This window comes from Chamaea fasciata, unplaced genomic scaffold, assembly GCF_029207755.1.
Source record: "Chamaea fasciata isolate MVZ Bird 193981 ecotype frontalis unplaced genomic scaffold, bChaFas1.0.hap1 SCAF_7, whole genome shotgun sequence".
Taxonomy (NCBI): Eukaryota; Metazoa; Chordata; class Aves; order Passeriformes; family Sylviidae; genus Chamaea; species Chamaea fasciata.
The window spans coordinates 44,394,719-44,409,950 of record NW_027094092.1 but is presented as its reverse complement, the minus strand read 5'-3'; positions in this window follow the sequence as shown (position 1 = coordinate 44,409,950).

Here is a 15,232-nt window from a genome sequence, read left to right as displayed (position 1 = left end):
TATAACCACAGCTTAAATTAGGTTAATTTTCTCTGAGCTCCTGCTGCACTCAGGGTTGACAGCGTACTCCTGTTTTGATTTACCATCTCCAACAGGTTAACACAGGATCTGTGAACTGCCTTCTGAACCCATCATACCTCAGCTGCTTAAAGGTATTAGTCCTCTTAGTTTCAATGCTCACTTTATTTTCATCTTTCACATTTTTTGGCCAAAATTTTATGATTCGTCTGGTGAAAGGATATTAGAATCTGGCTCAGACTCCCTATGAACTCATGCTGGCAGATTGTAAAGGATGTAAACTGATTCTGACATTTCCCTTTCTGCATTAGAGGATATACATCTACGTTCTTCAGATATTCAGAAACATCTTCAGATTCACTTTGCAGAATGCAAAGGACCCATAAGTACTAATGTAATGACTACAACATCCATGAAAATATTCACACCACAATAAAGAACCAAATGGGAAAGACATGCCATGAACACTATGGTGCACTGTGGCTGAAAGTACCCTAAATAACAGCAAAGAACTGTAATGTGGTTGTTTTTCCCCATCACTGTTATCCACTAAAATTTAATTTTATTGTATTTTTGTTTTTAATTCTCTCCAGGGGGTAAGAAGGTGACATATTGCATGCCTCAGAGATCACTTTTGTCATTTCTGTGTTGTCCCAGGCTATGTGAAACTGTGGGACCTTGTAGAGTTTCTGGGCTTCCAGTCACCCTGTATCCTGACTCTCATACCAGGGTGAGCTTTGGACTTGTGCTATTTGCCTCATCCTATGTACCCTGGATTTCGCACAAATGGAACCCAGGTGAGTGGACAGACAGGAGGTTACAAAATGCTTCATCCAGACCCTCAGGCTGGACTGGTGTTTCAGCATGTGCTAAACAGGCACTCTCAGGTCATATCAAAATATGATCCCTGTATAATCAATGGTATTTTTTCAACAGATTCTCTGATTTTTTTTTTTACTAAAGCAAGACAAAAGTTTGTATTTAATATGGCATTTTCTACCATTAGATTTCAACTATTAATACTGAACTTAAAAGGATAATCTTTTATTTTAACACATACTACTTACACTTTTAAAATTAAAATAATTTTGGCCTCAGTACAAGTTGGTTTGCTTCTATCAATTGCAAAAAACCACAGCCTTATTAAAGTTGTTCAGAATTTAATTCCTTACTTCCAACTTTATAAATCACACAAATGGACTATGTCTGGGGTACTTCTGGTAGGCTGTTACTGTATGCTGGCTCTAAAGTGCGAACAAATTGCACAGTGAAATTTGCCCCTTTCTCCTCAGCCTGACTCAGACACCCAGAGTTATACTGCCAATGATATCTCCAACTTCAGAAGTTAGACTTTTCCCTTTTCTGGATACTCTGTAGAGAAAAGGGAGTGTAGATGTAGAAATCCCTTTTCATCGGGCTCATGCAGAAGACAGAAGAGGTTTTGGAAGTTAGAGTTTCATGAATCTAAGGGATAACATGCTTTGAATGTTAGGCATTTTCAAGAGGATATTGCGTTGGCTGGAGGCCCGTTACCAAGGAGCTGTACAGGATGCATATTCGAAAGTTTCCTGACAGGAAAAGCAGAGTGAGTTGGATTATCTGGGCAGACTTGAGTCATTTACCTGAATTCAGGGTAACATCTCAACCTTTGTGAAAGAAAGACATGAAATGTTAGATTTTATCTCCTGAGAGATAAAGGAAAATTTGGCTAAAAGTTAAGACTAAATTCCAGCAGCTTTGATTGTCCTGTTAGCTGATAGAAAACAAGAGAAACCTCTTTTAGAGAGGGATGAGAAAAGAGTAGGGGGAAAAAAGACAAATATATGAAAAGGAAAAATGCTCTGGCAGCCAGGAGGGTCAATCATGTCCTGGGGTGAATCAGGCACAGCATCACCAGCCAGTGGAACAAGAGGATTTTCTCTCAGTGCTCTGCACTGGTGTGGCTTCACCTTGAGTCATGTGTGCAGTTTTGGGTACCACAATATAAAAAAGACCTTATGTTATTAGAAATTTTCCAAGAGAGGGTAATAAGGATGGTGAAAGTTCTGGAGAAGAAGCCGCATGAGGAGCAACTGAGGTCACTTGATCTGTTCAGCCTGGAGGAGGCTGAAGTGAGTCCTTATTGCAGTTACAACTTCCTTGTGAGGGACAGCGGAGGGGCAGATATCAATCTCTTCAATCTCATGAGCAGTGACAGGACTGAGGGAATAGCCTGAAGCTGAGTAAGGGAAGGTTTTGGTTGGATATTCGAGAAAGGTTCTTCACCCAGAGGGAGGCTGGGCCCTGGAACAGACTCCCTGGGAAGGGGTCACAGCACTAAACCTGTCAGAGTTCAAAAAGCTTTTGGGCAATATTCTTGGGCACATAGTGTGACTCTTGGGGTGTCCTGAGCAGCGATGGGGGTTGGACTCAATGATTCTGATGGCTCCCTTCCAACTCAGCATATTCTCTTCCATGATTCTATTTGATTCTGTGGTTCAGAGGACACATGTAGCTAACAAACTTTAATTTGGAGGACACTGTAAAAATATGTCCATTTTAAAAAGAAAGAAGAAATTAATCTGGTCGATGTAACAGCCTTCTTTTTGACTAAATAAAGAAATATCATTATCAATCTTTATATAATGACTGATACAATAGAAATTATTACTCAAATGAGAGAACATTGTGACAAACCCAGAGAAAGACTTGAAATATGTGGACTGAGGAGTTTTCCAGGGCTTAAAATGCAAAAGCAAGATGCATATTTATTATTGTGTGGCCATATGTTTCCCTCAATGAAAAAGATAAAGCAGAGAAGGCTGCTGAAAGCCAAAAAGATAACAGGAGAAATGTTGCTAAGGTATCTTTGAGGGAAAATTAAAATAATTTTTTTGGAGCAGATGGAGACTGAGACAATCCAATATGTCTCCTAATATATATCCTCAAACATTTTCACTGGAATATTATCAACCTCTTCTATTAGAGTCTGGCACTGTAAGGATTTTGAAGCTGTTGGTTCTGCTGCATTTCAGACTCTCTCTGATATTAAATACTTTATTGAGACTGGAAAATTTAGTGGGAAATAGAAGCAGCAAGTTCAGATGTATTTCATGAAAAGAAAATAAGAAAGAAACCATTTTCATGGGAGTGTTCTTTTGTGCAAATAAAGTGGAAGAGAAAAAATTAGTGTAAAGATATATGAGTATAATTTCCACTAAATAGTATATCAATCAATGTTTCTGTCAATAAACATTCCAAAATCAATGTAAGAATCTTAAAACTCTTTTCTATATGGTCTAAAAGACAAGAAAAAGCTTGTTAGAAGTCAGCTTCTAAGAGACACACTCATAATTCTGCCTATTCTGTTCACAAACTCAGCAATAGCCAAAAAAATGGAGTTGGTAATAAACCACAAGGTAACTGAAAATGTGTAATTGACACAAATATGTATCTAATTAAATAAAGACTATCATGTAATGGCAGATTCAACAGAGGGCAATTAAATTCATGTTTGATGGCTGATAGGTCCTATGAGTTTCTCACTGTTTAATCTGTGGTGTGGTGTGCTGTGGTGTTGCTTTCCTAGACTTGGAGGAAAAGGCAGCAGCACCAAATGAGATTGTCCTGTCCTCTAAGCTTCAGACAGGTAAAAAGAAACCTTCTGTGAGGAGGAAAAATTTGAACTTTTCTGGGCAATAAGACTATGGAGGTGGGACCATCATTTAAATTTAGGTAAGCATGAGGAAAGCAGAAAACTTGCTGCAGAAGTTCAGGTTGAAATATATATATCCCTTATGTCTGATTTTAGGCATCTGGGATGCATATAGAGCCTTATGAGCTCTGTACCCTCATCTCTCTTAAATAAACAGAGTAAAACAGACAGTCTTTAGAGATGGTGTATTATTCTAACCACATATAGATGAATCACTTCTATAAGGACATGAATCACACTGTAAAAACACTCGGGTATCTCCACTATAAAAAAGACAGCTGAAGGGGAGGTGGTTATTTAGATCTGGATGGATCAGCTCCAGTCTGACAGGTCTTTCTTACTTGTAGCAACAAATAAATCTAACACCAATTCTCAAAAGTGATGAAAAGCAAAATGCTTTTCTAGTGACCTAGATAGTGCTCTGAGACTTGTGTAAGACGGAACTAAACACAATCTCCTGAAAAGTGGGTGAAAAAAAGAGGACCCATCTTGTGGGGACAAAGATCTTCAGAACTTTATTTACTCTGGCTCATTGAACAGCTGTGGGTTTATTCTGCTTAAAGCGCTGCTTTCCTGTTCCCATATATATGCTTGTGACTTCCAAAATATACACCCTTATAAAAAGTATACTTTTGAAGCCTACTGGTGTCTATACTTAAAAAAGCAAAATAAAATATGCAGAGTAGATTCCCATAATGTTTTTGATTGCCTAGGATCTGGTCACACCAAATTAACTTCTACACAGATGTGGCTCAAGGAAAAGTTCTTTCTGTATATGGGAAGCTTAGCGAGCCTAAACTACTGTAAAGTTACATTTGTTGTTGTATGAAGACTGATTCAAATAACCTTTTATTAAGACAGCATAAGATCCAGAAAACATTCGTTCTTGCTCTTTCTATCAGTTGTGTGTGTTTCTTGTAAGAATTTAGGTAGTGAATACTAAGTGAGACTTACACAAATGGCTTTAAGACCTCATGGATATTAGAGAAACTTAAGAGATTCAGAACTGGCTTCTCATGAGTCCAGTATTCAGGCCTTCAAACTCTTAGATATGACAAACAATATTTCTGTCTCTTCTACATAGATCAGCATTTTGGGGCTAGAAACTATGCACTGTGAACTTCTAAATACTTCAACAACAAAAGTAAGCAAATATTAATTATCTATATATAGAACATGGAGTTGTAAAGAAAAACTAACTTGTCTTTGTTAGAGAGTTTTTGGTTTTATTTGGTTTAGGTAATAAGATCCTGGTACGAGGGGATCTGGAAGGGTGCTCTCTTGGCATCTGTTAAAATTAAATGTGCACATATAATTTTATACTTCTTTTGTTTTAAAATATGTTTGTCTAGAAGGAAATTTTCTGTCTTTTTTCTGCAGGGTTTACAGTATCTGAGAACAATTGAGGAGAGTATCCTGTCCCACTCTTCTGCTCAAAACAAGTTACTGAGGACCAGATGAAGCCAGGTTTTGAATATTTCTGAGGCAGATTATACAATTTCTTTGGGCATGCTTTAAAAAAAGATTTTATTGTTCTTTAAATTTAATCATCTGTATTTCAATTTATGCCCATTGCCTCTTTTTCTACCCACTGAACATCAAAGAGAAAAGCTTGGCTCAGTCTTTACAAACTCCCATCAGGTATTTATGCACATTGATAAGATCCTTCTTAAGATTTCTATTTGTTTACTTAAACATGATAGAAATTATTATAATTAAAACTTCCTTTCAGCACAAGTTATTTTTTTAAAAGATAACTTTATTTCCTGGTAATTTGAAAAATAATAATAATTAGTAATTCTTAATATCTTCTTTTTAAATGTAAAATTAAATTATAGAAAGAAATTTTTATTTCAAAGTTTTTTCCGACATTCAAAATGTCTTAAAACTTTTTTTTTAATCAGTTCTGGATTTTATAAATTGTTTCTGCCAATCAAACCAGCTTTTCTTGGATTATTAAGGTAGTAATCAAAAAGTTTCTAGTATAACATGTGAAACGATGCTTTGATTGATTTAAATCTCTATTAATTATTTGTTTAGTTCTTAGATCACAATCTGTAGTAGAAATTTATATTTACCTATATGTGATTTTGGAGGTGAACTAAAGAACAGATCTGCACTCCTCATGTTACATGCAATTTGTTGGTAGACATTTTTAAGAGGTTGCCCTCATTATATGTTTTGTCAGTTCCCTCTTATTTTCAAGAGTTTTTGTAATATTTTTAATATGGTACAAAATAAGGAAACATCAAATTTAGTTTCAGTGTTTAAAATACTTCATTAGCTGCTTTTTAGGGTGCAGCTGTACCAGCTATAGAGGAATACAAATTTTGTCTTTGGTACTGTTTCAGTTTCTGACCAATTATTAGGCATAATGAATGTGAAATCATAGAAAACTGTAAGTTTAAATTTGACATATTACACTATGTTTGCAAAGAGCAGAATAAATCTATTAAAATGCATACAACACATTTTAAATCAAATAGTACAAAAACATTTAAATTAATTATTTAGCTCATAGGATGCTTATAAAATATTTCATTTTAAAGTGTGTTCCTTATAATTTAACATAAAATAAAAATTTTGGAATTCAGACTCTGCACTGACATTAATTTATTAAGTATTTTACAGTTACAATTTAAACTGCAGAGAATGGTTCTGATTGCTTACCTATATCACTTTATTAATTCTAGCTCAAGTATAAGTTGATGCTTCTTTCAGAGCATAATTTGAAAGTTTACCTTAGGAAAAAAGAGATAGTTTGTCCTATATTTTCAATCAACTTCTTAGGATTGTTCAGGATTTTAAAATTTGAATTAATGACATTTCAGACAGAAAAGCTTACCGTCATAATTGAAGTTATTCTTTTTGATACTTTTTTTTTTCAGATTAATTTATATGATGTTTTGAAATGTGGACATTTCTCAGGGGGAAATGAGTTGCTATTGGACAATGCCCACAAATAACATTAAAATGTACAGACTACAACAAAGCAATTCTGATTTATTGCCCAGCACCTACCCCCATTCCATCAATCAGTAGGGAGTTGGATTTTTTAATGCTAGTGCTGAAGACTATATTTAAGAAAAATCAAAATAACAAAAATCTTATTTTACAAAATCTAAGCTTAGCAATAATCTTGGTGGACATTTACTGGTTTGCACATGCATATATCGAGATTTCCTGGTGAGATTATTTTCAAGGGGCAGTGCTAACATTCGCTTTCAGTCAGTTTCAAAAGGAATCAACCAGTTCCATGTCAGCTATTTAGACCTTCTTCATTATTTTTTCACCCTGCAGCCCAACTCTTCCAGGATGTCACTATGTTCACATAGTTCTTTGTGTTAGAAAATCACTTGTGGTAATCAAGAGGAAATAATTTCTGGAAACAAAAATTGAGGTTCTGAAAGAAAGTGAATTTGTAATTTAATAATCTTGCTGTAAAGTGGTATTATTCTCTTTAGAGGTGTAACTGCCCTTAAAAAAAGAATAAATCAGAGGTGAACTAAATCACTAGAAGCCTGTAGACCTCACAGCCTGTAGAAATCACTAGTCCAGCCTGTAGAAATGTTGCCAGGGGAGCAATGAGATTGTATATTTCTTCTGGATTTAAAAAGAAAATGCGAAATAATAACAATGAGCTAAAGTGTCTACATGTACAAAACAATTTCAATATCATTACTTCCGTACAAATACCTCCAAAACACTCTAAGAAATAGTGAAGGGGATAGATCTATTATTGATTAATCAAGAGTCAAATTAAATAGTAGAATAAATCAGCAAAAGAGAAGGGAAACCCAGTAGATGTGTCCCTCTTAAAAAGAGAAAATTCAATTCAAACATTTACTGAAATAAATAGCTTATACTGAATATTTAAAGGGGATTAATGTCATTTCTTCTATGCTTTTTCACAAGGCAAGAGGTAAAAATGACATTTTTATTTTTTGCAGTGGTCAAGCATTCAGCAGGTTCTAATGTAATTAAAATGATAGGAGGCATTTTCACTTTGTTCTTAAATCATGGGGCAGTTCCCATTCTGTTTCATAACAGTAGGCATAAAGGAAGAGTCAGAATGTAAAACAAGGCTATTCTGACTACTGCACCCCAGCCATTATCATTGTTGCTATTTTTCTCATTTTAGGCTGGAAATTACCCTCCCCCCGTTACCACCTAACAAAACAACAACAACAACAACAGCAACGTATCTAACCAAGAAAGGTCTGAGATATATTCCTGTGAAATTAGAGAAGGAATAAAAATCTGTTTCTGGGAAAAGAATAGATACTTCAGAGTATCAATATTTTACAATGGAACATTAGTATAGCATCAAAAACTGACTCCACTTTGTAACTTTACTGTGTTCTCAAACGATGCTTGTTCTCATCAGTCATTTCTGTATTCCAGTTGTAGACTGTGTAAATGTATTTAAATTTAGCCTTAACTTTGTCCTAAATGAAAATTTTCATTGAAAAAATAAAATCCCAACACATGAAGTGCAGATCTGTGACAGAATTGTCTGCTTTTCCAGATGGAGCTTGGTCTGGAGCTCTGGTCTGGACCCAGGCCAGCAACCAGGGTCAGGGAGTGAGCTACACTAAAATTTTAAACACTCTCAAAGTTTACAGCTTGGCTCAGCAATGCTTCTATCTTAACATTAAAATATTTCTGTATAGCAAGGTGTTTGGACCAAGGACTAAGATCGTTGTTTTCCTTGGGATTTTGATTTAGGATTTTCTTTCAGGATGTGGAAGATTTTTGTGGAGTAGTGAGGTAGGGCCACCATTTTGAGGAGGCATCTTTGAAGGTTGCCTCCTATTTTGGGTCATGCATTCTCTCTGGGGAAGGGAACAGCTGGGAAACATTACAGAGACTCAGTACCCATATAAAGTTCTAGAGTACTTCCATTTGTGCCTCTCCAAGGCCTGAAAATTGCATGCCATTCATCTACACATATGACCTCAGATTTTGAAAGGGTTATCCTTTATGTACTTGAGCCATGGATATCTCAAAGCTACATGCCAATATGCACATTCAAGCAAACAAATCACAAATGTTATCCCATTATGTCACAAGCTGTACTTGTTAGGTGTTCCAAAGCACTTGACTCTATTGCAAATGGTCAGGCTGCCAACTCCCATGCATATGGTGTAGCCTCATAAATTTGGAATAATTTGTGTCCAAAGTTTCTCTGTGTTAATTCCACTGTGAAGGATTTGAACCAATATTTTTGTTGAATGTGGTTCCTTTTAACATCACTTTTCAGGTCTATGATGTATTTTGGCTAAATTAAATTAACCAACAATATTTCTGGTTTGAAGAAAAATGCTTATCATTCTTTAATGCAAGAGTATTACTAGCTGCAATTTTTTGCTTTTTGCACTGCCAAAACCCAATCCAAAACCAACAGTGTGATTTAGGAAGACAGCTTTGCCATGGTTCTTTTCCAGGCCCACCCTTTACTGTCTGAACAATAATGTCTAAAGTAGTGAAACATTAGAAATAATCTATTACATTCTACCTTTTTTATAAAAACACTTTTATTCTAAAATCTTTAAACGCAGAACATTTCTAAACTGAATTCATGTCAATAATAGATCTGTTTAGTTTATGCTAGAGTTGGCTGACTGTTAAAGCAGAAATGCTATCCAGATAAGGCAAGCCTGGAATGACTATTCTTTTAATTGGTGCAATAAAGGCCATGCACTAATGCTAGCTGCATTTTTTTTAACAAGAGAACACATTTGCTATGATTTATGAATTTATAATCTCTTTTGCATGGCCAGAAGTGGATCCATTAACATAATAGATGACTCTCTGAGTTAATAAATGCTTTCTTTAATGTACTTCACTCTGGTGTGTAACTGGGCACACGATTAAGTACAGACATACACGTGATGGTGGGACAATATCTTTCTGACCAAATGACTTCATGATCAATTGACAGGGAAGTCACAGTGAAGCCATTTTTGAAGAGACACCGTAAAAGCTGTAAGACATAAGCAGTAACCTGTAACAAGTGGTCAAGGACAAGTAACCATTCACTTTTGGGGATGTGGGTTTGCATTTTTTGTCATCTTATTGTTAGTTCTATTTTAAAATGTAGCATCACTCAGTATAAAATTCCCAGACATTGTTTTTATGTTTTGTTTTTTGTTTGTTTTTTTGCCCTAATGGTCTGTTATGTCTGCATCTGTTATTTTAGATTTTATCACCTCTGAATAAGAACTGATTAAATTACTTGTCATGGGTTTTGTAACCAAGACATTACTACAAATACTGCAGGAAACATATTGTTAGGAGTTCAAGTTTCTTGAGGAAGATAGAACCAATCAAACAGGTCTTATTGTCAAAGCATGGTTTTCGTAGTATGTTGCTTACTGCAGTAATCAAATTTCAGCCTACTCTTAACTGGGAAATACAATGATGTATCTGTTCAATCATGAGTGGTATGGACATATATTACCCTAAAATTTGGCCCAGAACTGTCTTACTGGAATCATACTTCATTACAATGTCTTCCTTCTTTGAGTGACCTGGAATATAATTATTGTTTGCACTTAAAACTTGTTTGAGTATGGTGCTTTGTATTACCATGAAGCAGAGTAAAAGGTTTTCAGTTCACAATGAGAAGAAATACCTTTTTTTCAGAAAAAAAAAAAAATACACAAAGTATTTTCCAAATGTATCTGTTCTTGACTGTGCTACAGAATTCCTGCTGGGCAAGAAATTTAATATTTCTTTGCCTCAGCTTTCTACCTGAAAAATGGCAATAGCAGTATTTTCCAAATGCTTCCTATCAATCTTGTCTGACTAAAATACGGGCTCTACTGTGCAGAAACAGGAAGTGCATTTTACTGCATTACTAGTTCCCAAACACAGTGAAAATTTTCATAGAAATTAGCTGAATAGAAGACTTTGGGCCAAATGAATAGCTTTTTCTTATTTTTGAGGCATTGATGGAAATGGTGTAGTGGGATTCCGCTCAGATTTTGAATTCTTTTTCTGAAGATAATCAATGAACAATTACAATCAGAAACCAGGATACATTTATGAGATTCATGGAAGAGAATAGACAGAGAAAAAATTTTGATGGCCCCTTGACTCATCTGTGCAAAACAGTAAGGCACAGATTTCTGTCCATTCACTTTGCTGATTAGTTAAATTCACTTCTTCCAACAAAGAGAACAGTGAAGCAATAAATCTATGCCTGTTCTTTATGCATAGACAGAAACAGAGCAGAATATGTTGGAATGAGATGTTAACTTGAACATTAAGCTGTCATGTTAATGGATCTACTGCTTCCCCTACCAGGGAAGGCCATGCTTCAATATTCTACCCTGACCAGATTTTTTTGTTAACTCTTCACGGTGTAGTATTTAAGGGGACCATTGCAATTGCTTCACATAATAAAATAGCTAAAATATTTCACATAGTAAAATAACTGTTTGTTCTTTACACAATTTCTCTGTTCATCTGATGTGTTGCTGTACACCAATCAAACAATAAGATTAAAAAATGTTGCTTTCACAAAATTCTGATTAATAAGAATCTTCTGGGATTAATTTTTCAACTAGCTGTGTTTCACTGCATTTTTTTTCCTCTACAGATTTTTTAGATTTCTGACCAATAGAGTTTTACTGACAGAAGTTATTTAATTGAGGTACTTCTCATTCCACCAGATGTCTGTTACATAACTGAATTTATTCACTTTTCAATAATCATCCCTCAACTGCAAGAAAAATACTGGAGACAAAATGTTAAATAAAAAAACAGACACACATTAATGTCCCTAGGTGGATAACCAAAACACACGCAAATTGTGAACTAATGTTCATGGGAATCAATGGCAGTCTGTTGAATTTGGACACAAATTTCTGACCACTAGTCCTCCCCTGGTCTTTTGTTTTTCAATTCACTGTAAGGCTATACATGCAAGCAAGGTCTTGGACATGGCAGAGCTGGCTTTGGGGTAGTTTCTTCAGAATTCTATTTGAATTTTTAAAGCCATAGAACTGAAGGGCAATTCATCTATCAGGCAGAATTTATGTCTGTTCAGAAATCACCTCAGTTCACTCCACAGTCAGTATTACTGTCCATACCTTATTGGCCATTGTTACATTTTTCTACATTTAAGATAATACTTGCACTTTCAGTCAATATGATCCAACCATGATAACAGGTGGTATTTTTGATCTCTCTTTCTGAAATAAATTTCATAATCAGAAATTTCATTCTACTTTTTGTAAATCTTCCACAGAATAGATGACTCTTGGGACTATCTCTTCCAGCTACATCCTTAACCTGCAAGAATCTATAAATTCCAATAGTACATAACTAATAAATTATTACATATGAAGACCAAAGTATGTCAAATAGATTTGTTACTTGTTACTAAAAAATGTTATATTAGAAAAAAAAAAACAAAAAAAAGGGAGAGAGAGAGAGAGAATAGCTGCTTATGATGAGCCCTTTCTGGTGAAAATGCAGGCTACTTGTGGCAAACCTATACCCAAATGACTACTCATTTACACATTGACCAGACTGGTGAGTAGAATCTTTTTTAAAGTCCTCCCAAACAGTTCTGTTACATCATTAGAAACTTGTCTTATCTTTTTTCCTACTTTTTGCATGAACTTGTTAAGCTGTAGGAAAGATTTGGATTTGCATCAAATTCTTAAGCCAAGTTTATAGTGGAATACAACAAAATCCAGTTCATGGGAACATTCCCTTGTGTATCACTGAAGTGCATTCTGGAGTCAAATTTGTCAGCTATTCTAATAGCAGACAGCAAAGATACACAGCAATTTAGAACAAGAAGTCAAGAGAAATGTCATGTGAGTGGTCTGAGGATTTACTTTGGAAAAAACTTTGTAACAGCTAAAAGAGAGTAGAAAATTCTAATAAGTAGAATTTTTAAGAAGTAATCTAGCTGGAATGTGAAAAAAACCCAACACATTGTGGTTTAGACCCATTGCTAAAAATGAAACCAAAACCACATTTTTAACCTAATTACTAAGTAATTCAAAATTAAAGAGTAAAAATACTATCAGTACATGAAAACTACTCCTTCCTGTATCTTGGATTTTCAGGCTGATATCAACTGCTGCAGGAAACCCCATAAATCAAGCTCTTTTCTGTTGTCGTTGTTGGTTTTTTTTGCCAAAAGTTTAAAAAAATATATAAAAAAATTTTGACATGACCCGGATGCAGATTAGAGGAATGGTTTCTTTCAAGTGAGCAGGATTAATGTTTCTCAATATACTGTGGCATGAAAACCTACAGTCTGCAAAAGCTAACCTGCTTATCTTTCCATAGGATACTGCTGTCACACTGTAATGCAGAACAGCTTCAGCATCATGCTGAAAGTTGGCACACAGACCAGAGTTCTTGCGTACAACATTGGGATCCAGATATATTTAAATTCATTAAAGGCTGACAAAGCACTGCTGCTATTTTCCAAGTCAATACATCATATCACCTAATAATGACTTTTTAGGTCGGAAGTGAAAAATTTGAAGTCTGACAGGTTTGCATCAAAAAATAGATTACTTATGATATGAAGTATTCCAAGAGGAGATTCTTAGGGTCTATCCATTGATAGAGAAGTCTGTGGAGATTTGATTGAGGATACAGAAACCAGTGTAGTGTTCTCTTTTTACATGAGAAGGTAAGTCAACACACCAAATTGAGGGCTGTGTGGAAACAAAACATATATGAAGAAGGCCAATGAAAATATAATTACAATTGGTCTAAAATAATAACACAATTTATGAAGAACAGCATGAGCAGTGTGGGTCAGGAAGAAGTCAAACTCCCATTTCGCATTCTGCTTGAGTGTGGGAATTAGAGAGAAAATTTCCCCACATGGAGTCTCATTTCAAGCAGCCAGAAGGATAGAGTGGAATTTGTGTACATCCCAAGAGTAATGGACCACGGAGTGTTTGAAATTGCACAGATTTACTGGTATCAAGAAAAATAAAACAGAGTAAGAAAAACAAATTCTGTTCAGTAAAGTGTCCAGGTGCCTTCCCAGAGTCCAAGTATTTTAGTGCAAGAATTTAAATTGACATACTTAAACATAAAAGGAAAGTAGTGAATGGTGGCCCTTATGTTGAAAGTGAAGAAATACAAAATAATTTAAAAAATAGAGCAGTCTGTTCAGTTTTTTTTCTGCTTCTCTACCATATGCAGCAAGATACCATAGTGAAGAGAAACAAAAATTCCTGGAAAAGTAGATTTCATATCACAGTGAAGTTTACCTATTGAAAATACAGGCTGCTGTATTTCAAATTGCATGTAATAACAAACTAGTGCCATTTCTTCTGAGTAGTACTATGAAGAAGGATTATAATAAAGTATGTTACACAAGTATAAGCATTTGGAATTAAATGTTTGAAAATCTCTGAGGATTGCTTAAGGATATTCATCCCTGGCACATTAAATCTTCAAGCTTTAAGTTCTGTGCATTGAAATTAATCCTCAGCCTTTCAAACCTTGGTATAAGAAAAATAAAAATACAAATCTATAAGACTTTTTGAGATGCCTGTAGACCAAGAAGCTGCCTTTTTCTACTTATTGTGGAAACGAAATGTGCTAAAGGCTGGGGCTTAAATTCACAGGGAACTCTATCAAAGAGGCTGGGCTCTGCTTAACGAGAGGAGAACATGGTGTTATGTAAGTCAGGGGGTGGGAGGGCTGATGTGAAACCCAGAGGTTTCTCTGAAAGATCTGATGAAACTCATAGTTTCCCATAATTTTTTCAGTTTTGATGACTATAAAAATTTCCATGGAAAGAAGATATTTCTAAGGAAACTAGGCAAAAAATTTGAGGTTTAGCTTTTAAAAGGTATTCTTCCTCTAGGATGCCTGCAGATAAACATAAAAAATGTAATTATAAAACTGTTAGCTCAGGTGCTGGAGACTCTCTCCCTCTCTGCGCTATTACCAAACTTCCTCTGTATTTTTTTGCTGCACAGTAAGACCCTTACCTGAACTTTTTTTTTTTTTTTTTTTTTTTTTTTTTTTTTTTTTTTTTGGTTTAGTTATCTACATTGTATGGATTGTCTTCTATATATTTGAAAAATGTTTATAGACTCCATTTCAGGGGTTTTTTCATACTTAATTGATTCTATATTCTTTTCTTCATCGGAGGAATGATTTATCTTGAGATAAGAGTTGGAAAATATAGTAATAAAAATGTGCTTTATTTTTCTGATATTTATGTATTCTAATAAGAATATTTTAAAAATTATCAGAAAGTGTTGAGTTGCAAATGGAATAGGAGGGAATAGTATTTGATAAACAAAAAACGTGCTGAGTTCAACTTGTATATAATTTCTTTTACTTTAGTGTCATTATATCAAGAATTTCTTTGACCCACTGTACTCAGAGCACAAAGAATTTACAACTACATGATATTTTTGAAGATATGCAGACACAAAGCAGCCAGAAAAAAGGCTTACAAATTTAAAAATTTTCTTCTTGCAGCTTCCCTGGTCCCAACACATTTTAATGTGTCCT